The following is a 13,329-nucleotide window of genomic DNA, read 5'->3' on the forward strand; positions in this document are numbered from 1 at the left end:
CGAATATGAATGTGAAATACGAGTATTTCAAATGTTACGGAGCTTTGTAGTGAATTGACTAACCGTTTGTAGTAAGTTCCAGACATGGTGATAACACCAGTGGCATGGTTATCAAGCTGGGTTGACCAAACAAGCTCACCACTTAATCTTTCAACTGCAATAACAATTGCAGGTCCATATATTCCAATGATCAACAAATCGTCGGCAATGGTCGGCGATGCTCTTGAAACTGTCCAGTTCACATTAACATTAAAACCAGTGGCATTAAGCCCTGTTAGGTCCCCCAAGTTTTTCTCCCACGCAAGGGATCCATCAGAGGCATTAACAGCATATATGTTCCCATTCCAGCTCGGGAAATAAAGGGTTCCATCGGAAATCACCGGCGTCGCTGTTATGTCTTTTCCGGCGACGAATTCCCATTTCTTCCGCAAACGGGAAACAGTTTCAGGCCCGATTTTGCTCTCTTTCTCCGCATACCTTCGGTTATATAAGTCCCCGCCATGGTTCACCCAGTTTTGTGAAGACGTGTACTGCAAACAACAAACATCCACAAATGCTAATATATACAAAACTTAAAACTTTGAGGGTGGGGGGGTTTAGGATGAAACAACTTACTGCAAATCCTGCCAAGATTCTGTTGAAATATGGAAAAATAAATAGGAAAATGAGAATAATATTGTTTTGGCATATGGAAGTCGCCATTGAACTTGAAAGTTGATGTGTATGATATCACTGTACGAATTTATATCAAATGACATTACCAATTCCAGACCGGACATGATTTTAAACAACTCAGTTGTCTTCATCGTGATTGGTTTGACTTTGTGTTTTGCAACTTGTTTTTTGCTTCACTGTCATTCACTTGTCTTTTAAAAATTATGTCATCCTCTATTTGTAACGTGTAAGCAACGTGCATTTTACAAAGTCAAAGTTAGAAATTATCCGGACTTATAAGTCAATAACTTATTTCATTTTTAAAAAATAATAAAATAAAATTTATGTTTTCGTAATTAATTTTTGTATATATTATTTAAAAGTAATAAAAGAGTCAAAGTTGATTTATAATATGACATTCACATTTGATTGGAATGAGGATCTGAACCTTCCTATTACCAACTTGTTATTCCATTTTTATTAGAATTAATTATATAAAAATATATAGTTCAATCCCTATTAAAATTTCTGACATGGACGAAGTTAAGATTGTATTATGATAGGAATTGCTTAACTTTAAAATAAATATATAGGGTCCTGAAAAATAATTAAATCATATGATATTAATAATAATAATAATAATAATAATAATAATAATAATAATAATAATAATAATAATAATAATAAATCGTTAGTTACATGGGAGAGCTCTCTATCGTAGGAAACCCTAACCCCGCCAGAGCATCTATCGTGGAAGCCTTTGGCACCACCAACGGCACACCACCAGATGAAATACCAACCCTGGGATTACCGAGTACCGACTATCTTGGAAAGACCGGGATCCCCATTGTCAAAAGAAGACCAGCATGTGACCAAGAAGGTAAAGAAAATCGCAGAATCAAACAATACAAGAACAACGGACACAGAGACCACCGACATGGACGCAGATACTGAGTCAGTCACCATGCGAACAAGTAACGAAGAACAAAGCAACACGCACAACATGCAAGGAAGAATTTCATATGCATCAATAACAGCCAATAACCCGTTTTCAGAGGAAAGAATAAGTTCTGAATCTGGTTTCGACATGGATGAAGTTGTGGTCACGGACGAGGATTGCATCGTGGATGATTCAGGTGAGTTCCCAACATAAAGTTTTCTTAAAAAATACATGAACAAATCGATAAGAGCATGAGTATATCGGTCATAGTGAGACTCCTTGGCCGTTCGATAGGGTACAAAACCCTACTTGACAGAATACACGCCTTATGGAGACCCAGAGGAGAAATCCAACTGAACGACCTAGAAAATAATTACTATATGGTCAAATTCGAAGACGAATGACTATAGAGACGTTCTAACAGAAGGACCATAGATGATTTATGGAAACTATCTGACGGTACAACTTTGGAGTAGATCTTTCTCGACTTCGGAAAAACACCCTTCGCATGTTATCGTATTTTTCCGATTTAGTTAATTATAATATCCAGGCAGGAGAAAGAGGTAAGTTCGGTCAACTCGCCGTTATGGTGGATTTAAACAAACCACTAAGACCATGCATTGGCATCGATGATTTCGTTCATAAGCTGGAATAGGAGGGACTCCAACACATCTGTTTCACATGCGGGATTTATGGCCACACTAAGAAGGCGTGTCGAACGAACAATCAGGCAATGGAAATCACAGAAGAAAATAAGAACAAAACCCACATCCAAATCCGAGGGACTCCAACACATCTGTTTCACATGCGGGATTTATGGCCACACTAAGGAGGCATGTCCAACGAACAATCAGGAAATGAAATCACAGAAGAAGAAAAAAGAACAAAACCCACATCCAAATCCATAAACAAATGAACTTTATGGACCATGGATGGTCGCTACGAATCAACGAAGCCGAACTAATACTAGAGCTGCTACCGGAGCAAAGGAAGGTAACACAGGTAACACCTCAGAGGGTTCTCGGTTTGCAATTCTAGGAGAGGAGGATACAACACAAGACAGGGCAGATGACCAAACAGAAGAAACAACCACTGTGAAAAAACAAAACGCTCAAATTATAGAGTTGACTGACCATACCCAAGCTGAAATACAAAAGAAAACTCTCATAAAAAATGCAGCATACCTGGTATCAAATCCAGGTAAAAAGAAGAAAGTAGCAGAACACAACAATCCAGAAAAAATACGAATGAACATTGTCCCATCTGTGGAAGGACAGCCAGCTGTAGTCCATCCCCATAGAACCAATCAAAAGAAAGGAAATCACACATCTATTTCCATAGTGGAGAAAGGATATGAACAAGGTGCTTCAACCAGTATCTTGCATAACAAAAACAAAAAGGACCTTAATAAAGCAAGTTGGAACAGTAGACACAAAGGAGTGAAAATCATGAAGACAAAAACGTCACAAGCTCCCTCAAATACAGCCCCAAACCGATTCAGCTAAGAATGTTTCAAAGAAGTTAGAAGCTTTCACTTCACACGGTGAAAAGAGAGAAACCAAACAATGTCGGCAAAGCGACCAGGATACACCAATGGATCTCTCATCTGAAACCGCAGAAGAACCGATGGAATCCACCACGCCAAACCTAGTTGAGGTGGAAGTTCAGGAATAAACCGGTCATCAAACCGAGTTTTGAAACTTGGTGCACTAAGACTCGTTTTAACCATGTCGATCATCTTTTGGAACTGTCAGGGCGCAGTAAGCCCAACTTTCCGCAGAACCCTTGTTAAAGAGCATCGACCAAAAGTGATAGCTAGCTTTATTTGAAACCCGAATTTCAGGGAGACAAGCTGACAGAGTCATTTCAAGCTTCGGATTTCCGCACACATTCCGCGTTGAAGCTCATGGCTTCAAAGGAGGTATTTGGTTAATGTGGCGAGATTCCATTAACATGGAAATTCTTCATATTTCAAACCAATTTAAAAATGGGCGGTTCCGAGACGAGAGTGCTGACGAATGGCTATACTTTACAGCAATATAAGCGAGCCCTCAAAGAACCAGACGAAAACATGTCTGGAACCAAAAGATGAGGCTAGACCCAGGCAAGGACGAGGAAGCAGCCATCGTTTTGCAAATTTCATCCACAATGCAGGTCTTATGGATTTGGGGTTCATAGGACCACCTTTCACATGGTATAGAGGTAACCTCCGACAGAATTGGACAGGTGTTTAACCAACCCCTGCTGGCTTGACAAATTTCCAGGTACCACTGTTAAACACCTCAAAAAAAAAGGATCGGAGCATAGACCTATATTCCCTAAAACACCGAAAAACAGAAAAGCAATAAAAGCAGGCCATTCCGCTTTATAGCAGCATGGAAGAAGCATGAACAGTTTAAACATTTTCTGAAGGAGACATGGGTAAAGGAACACGACGCTCTTGATAATATACAAGCTTTCACAACAACAGTCACCGAATGGATTTGGGAAGTTTTCGGCCACATAGGAAAAAAGAAAAAGGAACTGCTAACACGACTCAGAGGTATTGATAAAAAACTTCAAGAAAGTCATTCCGAATTTTTAGCCAATCTGGAAATCCAACTCCCCTAAGAACTATTAACAGTCCTAGAACACGAGGAATCAACGTGGAAACAAAAACCATGCTCCCAATGGGTTCTTGAGGGAGATAGTAACACAAAATTCTTCCATGCATCAACCCTAGCACGTAGATGTGCGAATACTATATCAGCACTTAAAAGAGACGATGGGACTGTTGGAAATAAAACACACACAAAACCTTTATTAAAACTCAAACAAATATTACAAGAGCACTCTCACTCAAAACCAAAAACTACAACTCATTCTTATAAGACTTTGCGTCTTCACTCACTTAGAAACTCTTAATTTTTCTTGATGCTTAAAACTAAAACGAGGAGGGGTATTTATACTACTCAAGAACAATCCTACATCACATAAATAAACTAATTTAAACCATTACAAATTCAACAAATACCTAACTCTCACCTAACTAAATTGATGTAAGCAATGACATCATTACTTAAATGATGTAAGCAATGACATCAATATAGTTTGAGTTTGGGTTTAGGCTCCCATAATGAATCAAGTTTATGATCCAACACCCCCCCACTTAAACTTGATCTTGTGACCCCTAGTAAGTTCCTTAATCTTATGAAGTCTTCACTTTTCAGTGGCTTGGTAAAAATATCAGCAACTTGATCTTGTAAGTTCACGTATTCAACTTCCACATCGTTTCTTGCAACACACTCCCTTATATAGTGGTAGCGAATGTCGATGTGCTTGCTTCAATCATGGAATACTGGATTCTTTGATAAGGCAATGGCTGATTTGTTGTCGACACAAACCTTGGTAGGCTCTTCTTGTATCAAACTTATCTCCTTCAATAGATTTCTAAGCCAAATTGCATGACAAACACATGATGTAGCAGCAATATATTTCGCTTCACAAGTAGACAATGTGACAATCGGTTGTTTCTTTGACATCCATGTGAACGCAATATCTCCTATGAAAATATGAATCTAGTAGTGCTCCTTCGATTATCTATGTCTCCACCACAATCATTGTCGCTATATCCAACAAGCTTGTAATCATTAGAAACTGAATAGAACAAGCCAAAGTCAATTGTACCTTTCAGATAACGAATAATTCTCTTTGCGACTTTAAATGGGTGGTTGTTGGAGATTCCATGTAGCGACTAACAAATCCAACTGCGTGAAGAATATCGAGTATCGTGCAAGTTAGATAGCGTAGACTTCCTATCAAACTTTTGAAGAATGTTGGATCTACACTTTCGCCTTCTTCATGTTTGGTCATCTTGATCCCGTATTCTGCCGGTGTGCTTATTGGCTTACAGTTCTCCATCTTGAACTTCTTCAATATCTCCTTTGCATAGCTTTCCTGTGAAATGAAAATTTCATCCTTTTGTTGCTTAACTTCATTGCCAACGTAGTACGCCATGAACACCATGTCTTTCATCTCGAATTATTTCATCATCACATCCTTGAATTCATTAAACATGCTTGGGTTGCTTCCAATGAAGATCAAATCATCCACGTAGAGGCACACAATCCAAATATCTTCATCTTTGATCTTGATATATAGAGCATGCTCGTAGGGACATTTGTTGAAGCCATTCTCTTGGAAGTACTTGTCGATTCGGCTATTCCATGCCCTTGGTGCTTGTTTTAGCCCGTAAAGAGCCTTCTTCAACTTCAACACCTTGTCTTCGTGCCCTTTAACTTCATAGCCTGATGGTTGTTGAATGTAAACTTCCTCTTCAAGAACTCCATTTAGGAAGGCAGACTTTACATTCATCTATTGTATCTTCCACTTGTTTTGAGCTGCCAAAGAAATGATTAGCCTGATAGTCTCCAATCGAGCAACAGGAGCAAATACCTCATCATAGTCAATTCCAGCCTTTTAACTATAGCCTTTAGCAACTAGCCTCGCCTTGTGCCTTTCAATCTCTCCTTTGGCATTTTGCTTTATTTTGTACAGCCATTTGACACCTATCGCCTTATGTCCCTTGGAAAATGAGGTAAGTTCCCATGTGTCATTTTTCTCGATGGCCTTGATTTCTTCATCCATCGCATCTCTCCATTTCTTTTCTTGTACCGCTTCTTGAAAGCTCACTAGTTCACAATCGGCAAACATACAAAATAATGTAAGATTATCTTGTCATTCAGTTACCTCATAGAGATCTCTAAGGCTTCTTGTGCGTTGCACAACTCTTTCACTTTGACTCCCACTTGACGATGACGAAGGTGATGAGTCTCATTGAGTGGTTGATGTTGGTGAAGTGGGTGGAGTTGCAAGCTCTTGTTGAGATTCATCTAGTTGTTCCCTCATTGTCTGCTCATCTTCTTCAAACTGAGGAAAGAAATTGAAGTCATCTGTATGAGAGTTAAAATCTCATTCTCCTTCTTCGTTGAAGACCATATCTCGACTAATCACAAACTTCTTATTGTTTGGATTGTACAACTTATAGCCCTTCGAATTAGCATCATAGCCGATGAAGATAAAACTCTCTCTTTTATCATCAAGCTTCGTTCTTCTCTCGTCTGGTACGTGAACATGGGCTATACTTCCAAAGGTTCTCAAGTGGGAAATGCCAGGCTTTCTTCCACTCCATGCTTCTTGCGGTGTCTTTCCCCATACACTTCTTGTTGGAGATCGGTTTGTCAAGTAGACTGCACACGCTACTGCTTCCGCCAAAAATTTCTTGGGTAGTTTCTTACTTTTGAGCATGCTTCGTGCCATGTCGAGGATTGTTATGTTTTTTTCTTTCTGTCACACCATTTTGCTGGGGGGGATCTAGAAACTGTCATTGGTAGACGAATTTCATTTGCTTCACAAACTCTTGAAACTCCCTAGAAGTAAATTCTCCACCTCTATCGGATCTTATGGCTTTGATCTTTCTACCACTTTTTCTCTCCACTGCTGCTTTGAACTTCTTGAAGACTTCAAAAACTTCTGACTTCTGTTTCAAGAAATATACCCAGGTTTTTCTTGAAAAATCATTAATGAAGAGAAGGAAATAGTTACTATTACCGAGAGAGCTTGGCTTGATCGGTCCACACACATCGATATGGATGAGCTCAAGTGGCTTCTTAGATCTTGTCTCTGACTCCTTTGGAACGCTTTTCCTGGATTGTTTCCCGACTAGACACCCTTCACAAAGCTGGTCAGGATGGTTGATGCGAGGTAGTCCCGTCATCATCTCCTTCTTAGATAACAGCTCTAGACCTCCAAAATTGAGATGCCCAAATCGAAGATGCCAAAGCATGATGCATCTTTGTAGCAAGCTTTCAAGCTCTTTGCAACATCATTTTGTATGTTGATCAAGAACATTCTATTATTTGACATCAGCACTTTAGAAATGAAGTTATTCTTATAATCTTTATATTATAATTTATAAGAATATCATAACATTCTCTACCAGTTGCTCTAAACTTAAGATGTTACTTTTCATATTGGGCATATAGTAGACATTTGAAATAAATTGATGTCTCCCATCTTTTAAACGGATAAGAATGTTACCTCTCCCTTTCACTGCTATTGTGAAATCATCTCCAAAAGAAACATTTCCGCTTACTGACTCGTCTAGCTCCATGAACATGTCTTTCCTTCCACATATGTGATTGCTTGCACCACTATCAAGATACCAGGAATTTGCTTGGCCACCATCAGTTTCCTTTCGTGCTAGAAGAAGAGTTTCTTTTCCATCTATCTTTTCCTCCACGTAATTGTCCTTCTCCTCAATTTTGTTGTTGAGAGCTCTACATTTTGAAGCATAATGCCCAAACTTCTGATAATTATAACATCGAACTTGAGATTTGTCATGCCTTGAGTTCGGATTGATTCTTCCACGGCCTCATGTTGAACTTTCTCCTTTCTCATAGTTGTTGTTGGAATTGTTGTTTTTGTAATTCTAGCCTCGTCCACGACCTCGACTTCCACCTCGTCCATGACCTCTACATCTACCTTGGCCACGTTGGTTTCTATCATTGCGTTGGCTTTCATGCATATCCTTGAGTTGTAGCTTGAGGAGTTGCTCAGTAAACTCATGCTTCTTCTTATGCTTCTCTTCGTATGCTTGCAATGATCCTTGGAGTTGCTCGATCATCATTTTTTCCAAGTCTTTAGTTTCTTCAATCGACACGATGATGTGCTCAAATTTGGGATCCAACGAACAGAGTATCTTTTCTATTATCCTCACATCTTCTAACTTTTCACCATTTCTTTTTAATTGATTAGAAACAACTACTACTCTTGAGAAATAATCTGAAATAAACTCAGATGATTTCATGTGTAAGGATTCAAATTTACCTCTTAATATTTGGAGACGAACCTTCTTCACTTGCTCGGATCCTTTGTAAGAGGTTTGCAGCTTCTCCCATGCTTCCTTGCTAAAGCTTTCACTTGAAATCTTTTCAAAACCATCATCATCTAATGCTCAATAGATGAGGTAGAGAGCCTTCTTGTCTCTCTTTCTTGAATCCTTCAAAGTGTCTTTGATCTAGTATAAGAGTAGCAAAAACAGAATCATCCACAATCTTGTTAGTCTTTCTCTATGATATCCCATACATCTTGTGATCCAAGAAGTGTCTTCATTTTGATACTCCAATTGTCGTAGTTGTTGTTGTTGAGTGTCGGAACTTGGAATGGTACCATACCATTTGCCATATCTCTCAATAATGAGATTTTGTAAAATCCGATTGCACGGATGAATCCGGGACGCAAAAAACCTTGGGAGGGACCTAGATAACTCGGTCAAGGGGCTCCAACTCGGTTGACTCGGCTCAACTCGGTGAGTCAACTCGATTTTCTGGCAGCAGTCTTCCGGCGGTGCGTCAGAACTCATATTGAGAAAATTCTGGCGGCGTCAGATTCCTCTCGTCGAGACCTTCATCTTTCCAACTCGCTTTGATGCCACTTTGTTGTGTAGACACCCATTTTTATCCGGGCAAAAAATATTTATGTTATTATTATTATTATTATCATTATTATTAATAATAATTATATTATTTTGCTGCCCTCCATGCAATTCCAATGATCAACTTATACTGAAGGAAAGGACTGCTGAGTCAACTCGACATCAGCTAAGGCATGATCTAAATGGCCCCATTTTTAACCCCCAAGTATCTCAACCATTCCACTAAACCCCTAAAAATCTGGCTAGAATCTCTAGCCAATGCAACCTCCCAACAACTTTTTTCCTAAATAAATTTAAGTGATCAGGGGAGGAATGGGAAAAAAAAAGGAGAGATACGGGGGCACAGACGGAAAGCAAAAGGGTGGGGAGCAAGAAAAGCATCAAAAAATTAAAGAGAAAGAGGTGTTGTGGCCTCTCGGCTATGGCACGAAACCATCCAGCACATGCCCTCTTCCATGAACCAGAAACTCAAGCATTTTATCTCAACATTCAAGTCTTCAAAGAACATTGAAGACAAAAAAACTTTCCTTGTTGGCATTCAAAAACTTCGTTCATGACCATGAAGGACTGCGTGATATGACTTCCTATGCGAAGCACATTTTGAAAGGTTTAAGAGAGCAAAGAAAATCTAGTAAAAGTTTTGGGGTCATTGTGGATTGTCAGATATAGCGAGAAAGCTTGATCTCTCACAACATGAGATGCTAGTATGAAAAGCGGCATAACTCTGGCGCCTCTGCGATGTCCAGTTTGATTCCTCCATTATCGGCGTCGGAGAGGTTTGTAAAGCTGTTGTTTGCTTAGAAATTACTGCTACAAGGGGGCTTCTGGTGGGATCAATTCCACCCTCTTAATTTTCTCTCTTCATCATTATTACACTTTTGTAACCACACTGCAAAACCAGAAAGCTTCCACGTCTACCTCAAAGCTTCCATTTTCCACCTCCACACTATATTCTCAACTTGGAAAATGGTTGGCACGTGAGGAAGCAATTCCAAAAATAAAGTTCTTTCCCTGAGCAAGGCATTCCCTTGAAGCTTTAGTGACGTGGGATGTGACAACAATCAATACTTTGCTGGATATTATGCTCGAGAAAGTGAACGTGCTGAATTCACTTGCATAATCGTTAATTCCAAAAGAAGGAAAATTTTGAAAGTTTTATGTCTTGAGGGTGCCTAGTGGAAAGGATCTTCAATCGAAAACTTCACAATGAACCGCAAGCGCATCACGCTACAAAGCATGTTAATGGAGTTGCCGAGCAAACGAATGCTCCTGCTCCTGTTCAAGCTAATAGTGCTACAGGCTGGGAATTGGCATTTGTCACTGCTCCAAGCTCAAACGAAGGCGTTGCAGCTGCAAGAAAATTAGCCGGATGACTTGACAAGCTTACACTGGACAGCCTATACGATGGTACAATCAGAAGAATCAACCAGAATATGGGCTAAATCCATGGGCATATATAATTCAAGGTTTTTCTTCAACAATGGTGGATCTTCAAATTGTTTGTTGTTTGTGCGGCGAAGTTGGTTTCCCCGACAAACTCTTCGATGCAACAAATGCCACCACCGCTTTCAACACTCGTATTACAGTACCAATTATAGCGAGTTCGCGGAGCCAATTAAACAGTTTGATTGGTGCCAAAGTGAAGAAAGAAACTCGAGGCATGGAAGCTCTTCAAAGAAATCACGCTGGAAACGGAACTGGAATAATTGTAAAGCGGTCCGAGTATTCTGGCGACAAAAGAGATGAGAGTGTAGTGATCACAAAGGGAAATAGCAGTGGCACTACCAAGACAATTATTTGGATCCTCAATGTAACATTGTCTAATTAACATGATTCATAGTTGTTGCAACTTCAATTGTTTTGTCATTTGTTTAAGAATGGTGTGAGAATATTATTTTGTAAGATTGTGTTGTATGGTGTGGAATCTATTGCTTGTTAACATGAGATTTGATTTATGTTTCATATTCGATTTGAGTGTTGTGGTGTGTTATTTTCAATTCCTTTAAGCTTTCGATTTGATGGCTTGAATTATAATTCATTATCTTATTTTATTTATTTATTTTTCTTTTTTCTTTGATTTATTTATTCATTTTATATAACATTTTTATTTTTTTGAGGAATTCTAACAAATCAAATGTAATTAATTTGAATCGAGTTTTTAAATTTCAATTTTACTTTTAATTTTTCACAATTAAGGCAACCGACAAATTAATTGGTACCGAAAGGGCAGTTCAAGAGTGTTAATCCTTCCTTGACCGTAACCGACTCCTGAATCCGACACATCTTTGGAAAGACACATATCAGGTAAGAAATGGGTATCCGATCAACCCATTTGTTTTAAAATAAATGATCGGTGGCGATCCAATTAGTTTAATCCAAGTCGAAGCCTAAATTTGGGGTCCACCCGAAAGACGGTTACGACAGCTTGGCGACTCCACTGGGGACATGTAAGTGGTCAGGCCGAAATTAATTTCGGTTGTCTTTTATGCGAAAATGGTAAATTTAAATTTAAATTTAAATTTATTATTCGACTCCAATTATTTATCTTTGATTATTTTCAAATAAATAGTTGTACTGACGTTTTTTAATGATTTCAGATTTTTTCAAAATTGTAATCTCTAAGCTCTAAACCCGAGCTCCAAACCCATTTTAAGTGGGGGTGAAAGTGACGCATTCATGTGAATTTATTCACCGCATATACCTAGCAAGTAGCCTTCGGGATTCATATACCTTACGTCTTCATGTGAATTTATCACGCACAGACATAAGGGAATGTGTCCTCTCGAGTTTAACTTAGTCCACGCAAGCTTGTAATAGGCTTAGGACTAAGGATCTGGTAAGCCCAAGGGGGCACCGGCAAGGAGAACTCGGGTACCCATTTTAGAACCTAAACCGGGAGAGTACAGGGAATTAGAGCCCCCCCAAGACCTCATTCCAAACCCTAGGATGCTTTGTTTCCTACTTTATTTTCTGTTCAAAGCATGCGAACTAGATAAATATGCGGTTAGGATTTGTTTGAAATTAGCATGCGAGATGGAGATCATGTCCGGGTAGGAATTAAAGCATGCGGGGTAGATATCATGTGGGGTAGGATTTTTTATTTTTATTGTTTTGATTTACCTCACTAACCCTTTATTTTTTGTTCTCTTTTATTTTGTGTTCATCGTTTGCATCATTTAAAACGATGTGTTGATCCACCAAAAATGTGTTTGTTAAACATGAATAATCTGCATTAATGGACAAAGGGGTTATAATACAAAGAGATAAAAAGCTCAGAAGTCCAGCCATGGTCAAAGAATACTCAGAGGAAAAGGTTGCAGGGGCAAGACGAGGAAAATGTTGCTGACCCAGACGCTCCTTTTGAAAACTACGATAACAAGTGGCGAAACCCCAGCTAAGCTGCAGACCATTATTGACGAATTCTAGAAACAAATTGATAAACTTTGGATAGAGGGCTACAATGGCACTTTCGTTTGGATCAAGCTCGACGTAGAGTGAAAGCCGGAGATGCAGTCCTTCGAGACCCCTTTTGGGACAACAGCCCATCACCTGCACAAGTTTAGCCAAAGGAGCCGGAATGGTTCGATAGGATATTCAACCAGTGAAAAGATGAATCAACTTGTCAGAAGCTGTGCAGGATTTGTACCATCAAAAAAGTTTTTTGTCTCTTCAGACGTACACTTTGTCACCAATAAGGTTATTCAAAATAACAGGCACATTTTTTGGATCAATGCCTCGGACATTTCATGCATCTACATTTAGACATTTTGCATTTTTTATTTTCTTTGCATTTTGTTATTTTCTTTGCATTCACATTAACTAGCATAAACATGTCTCATCAAAGGGAGCAAATACTGGATACACCGCCTCAAGCGTGACACACCCCATCCGCATAACACTTGTTTGAAGAAAAAGAGGATGGAAGCCAAATTACACAAATCGAGAATATGTTGAACTACAGAAAGAGCTAGAAGACAAGATAAACCAAAATAGTCGAATACTCTAGAAACAATCACAAAGAACCAAGAGTCCTTGGTTGATCAGATCGTTGCCAAGTTAGTTGGCCTACAACAGACCAGTGCGCCTGGGGTAGTTCACCGAAGGGGTAAACCTACCCGCAAGTGGTTATCTCACCTGAAATCTTACCAGAACTTCGAGGGGACTCATCGCTGCAAAAGTAAAGCCCTCGTCCTCTGTATTTAACCCTAAGAACAATTCGGGTTATTACCATGTACCGGATTTGGACGAAGAGGACAAAGCG

The 13,329-nt window shown here is 39.2% G+C and overlaps 1 pseudogene; it reads right to left on the reverse strand.

The window, feature by feature from the left end:
• LOC120138456 overlaps positions 1 to 1,593 on the reverse strand; it is a 28,043-nt pseudogene extending 26,450 nt beyond the window's left edge.
• Between the last annotated feature and the right edge of the window lie 11,736 nt (positions 1,594 to 13,329).

Source organism: Hibiscus syriacus, unplaced genomic scaffold, assembly GCF_006381635.1.
Source record: "Hibiscus syriacus cultivar Baekdansim isolate YM2019G1 unplaced genomic scaffold, ASM638163v2 tig00110692_pilon, whole genome shotgun sequence".
NCBI lineage: Eukaryota > Viridiplantae > Streptophyta > Magnoliopsida > Malvales > Malvaceae > Hibiscus > Hibiscus syriacus.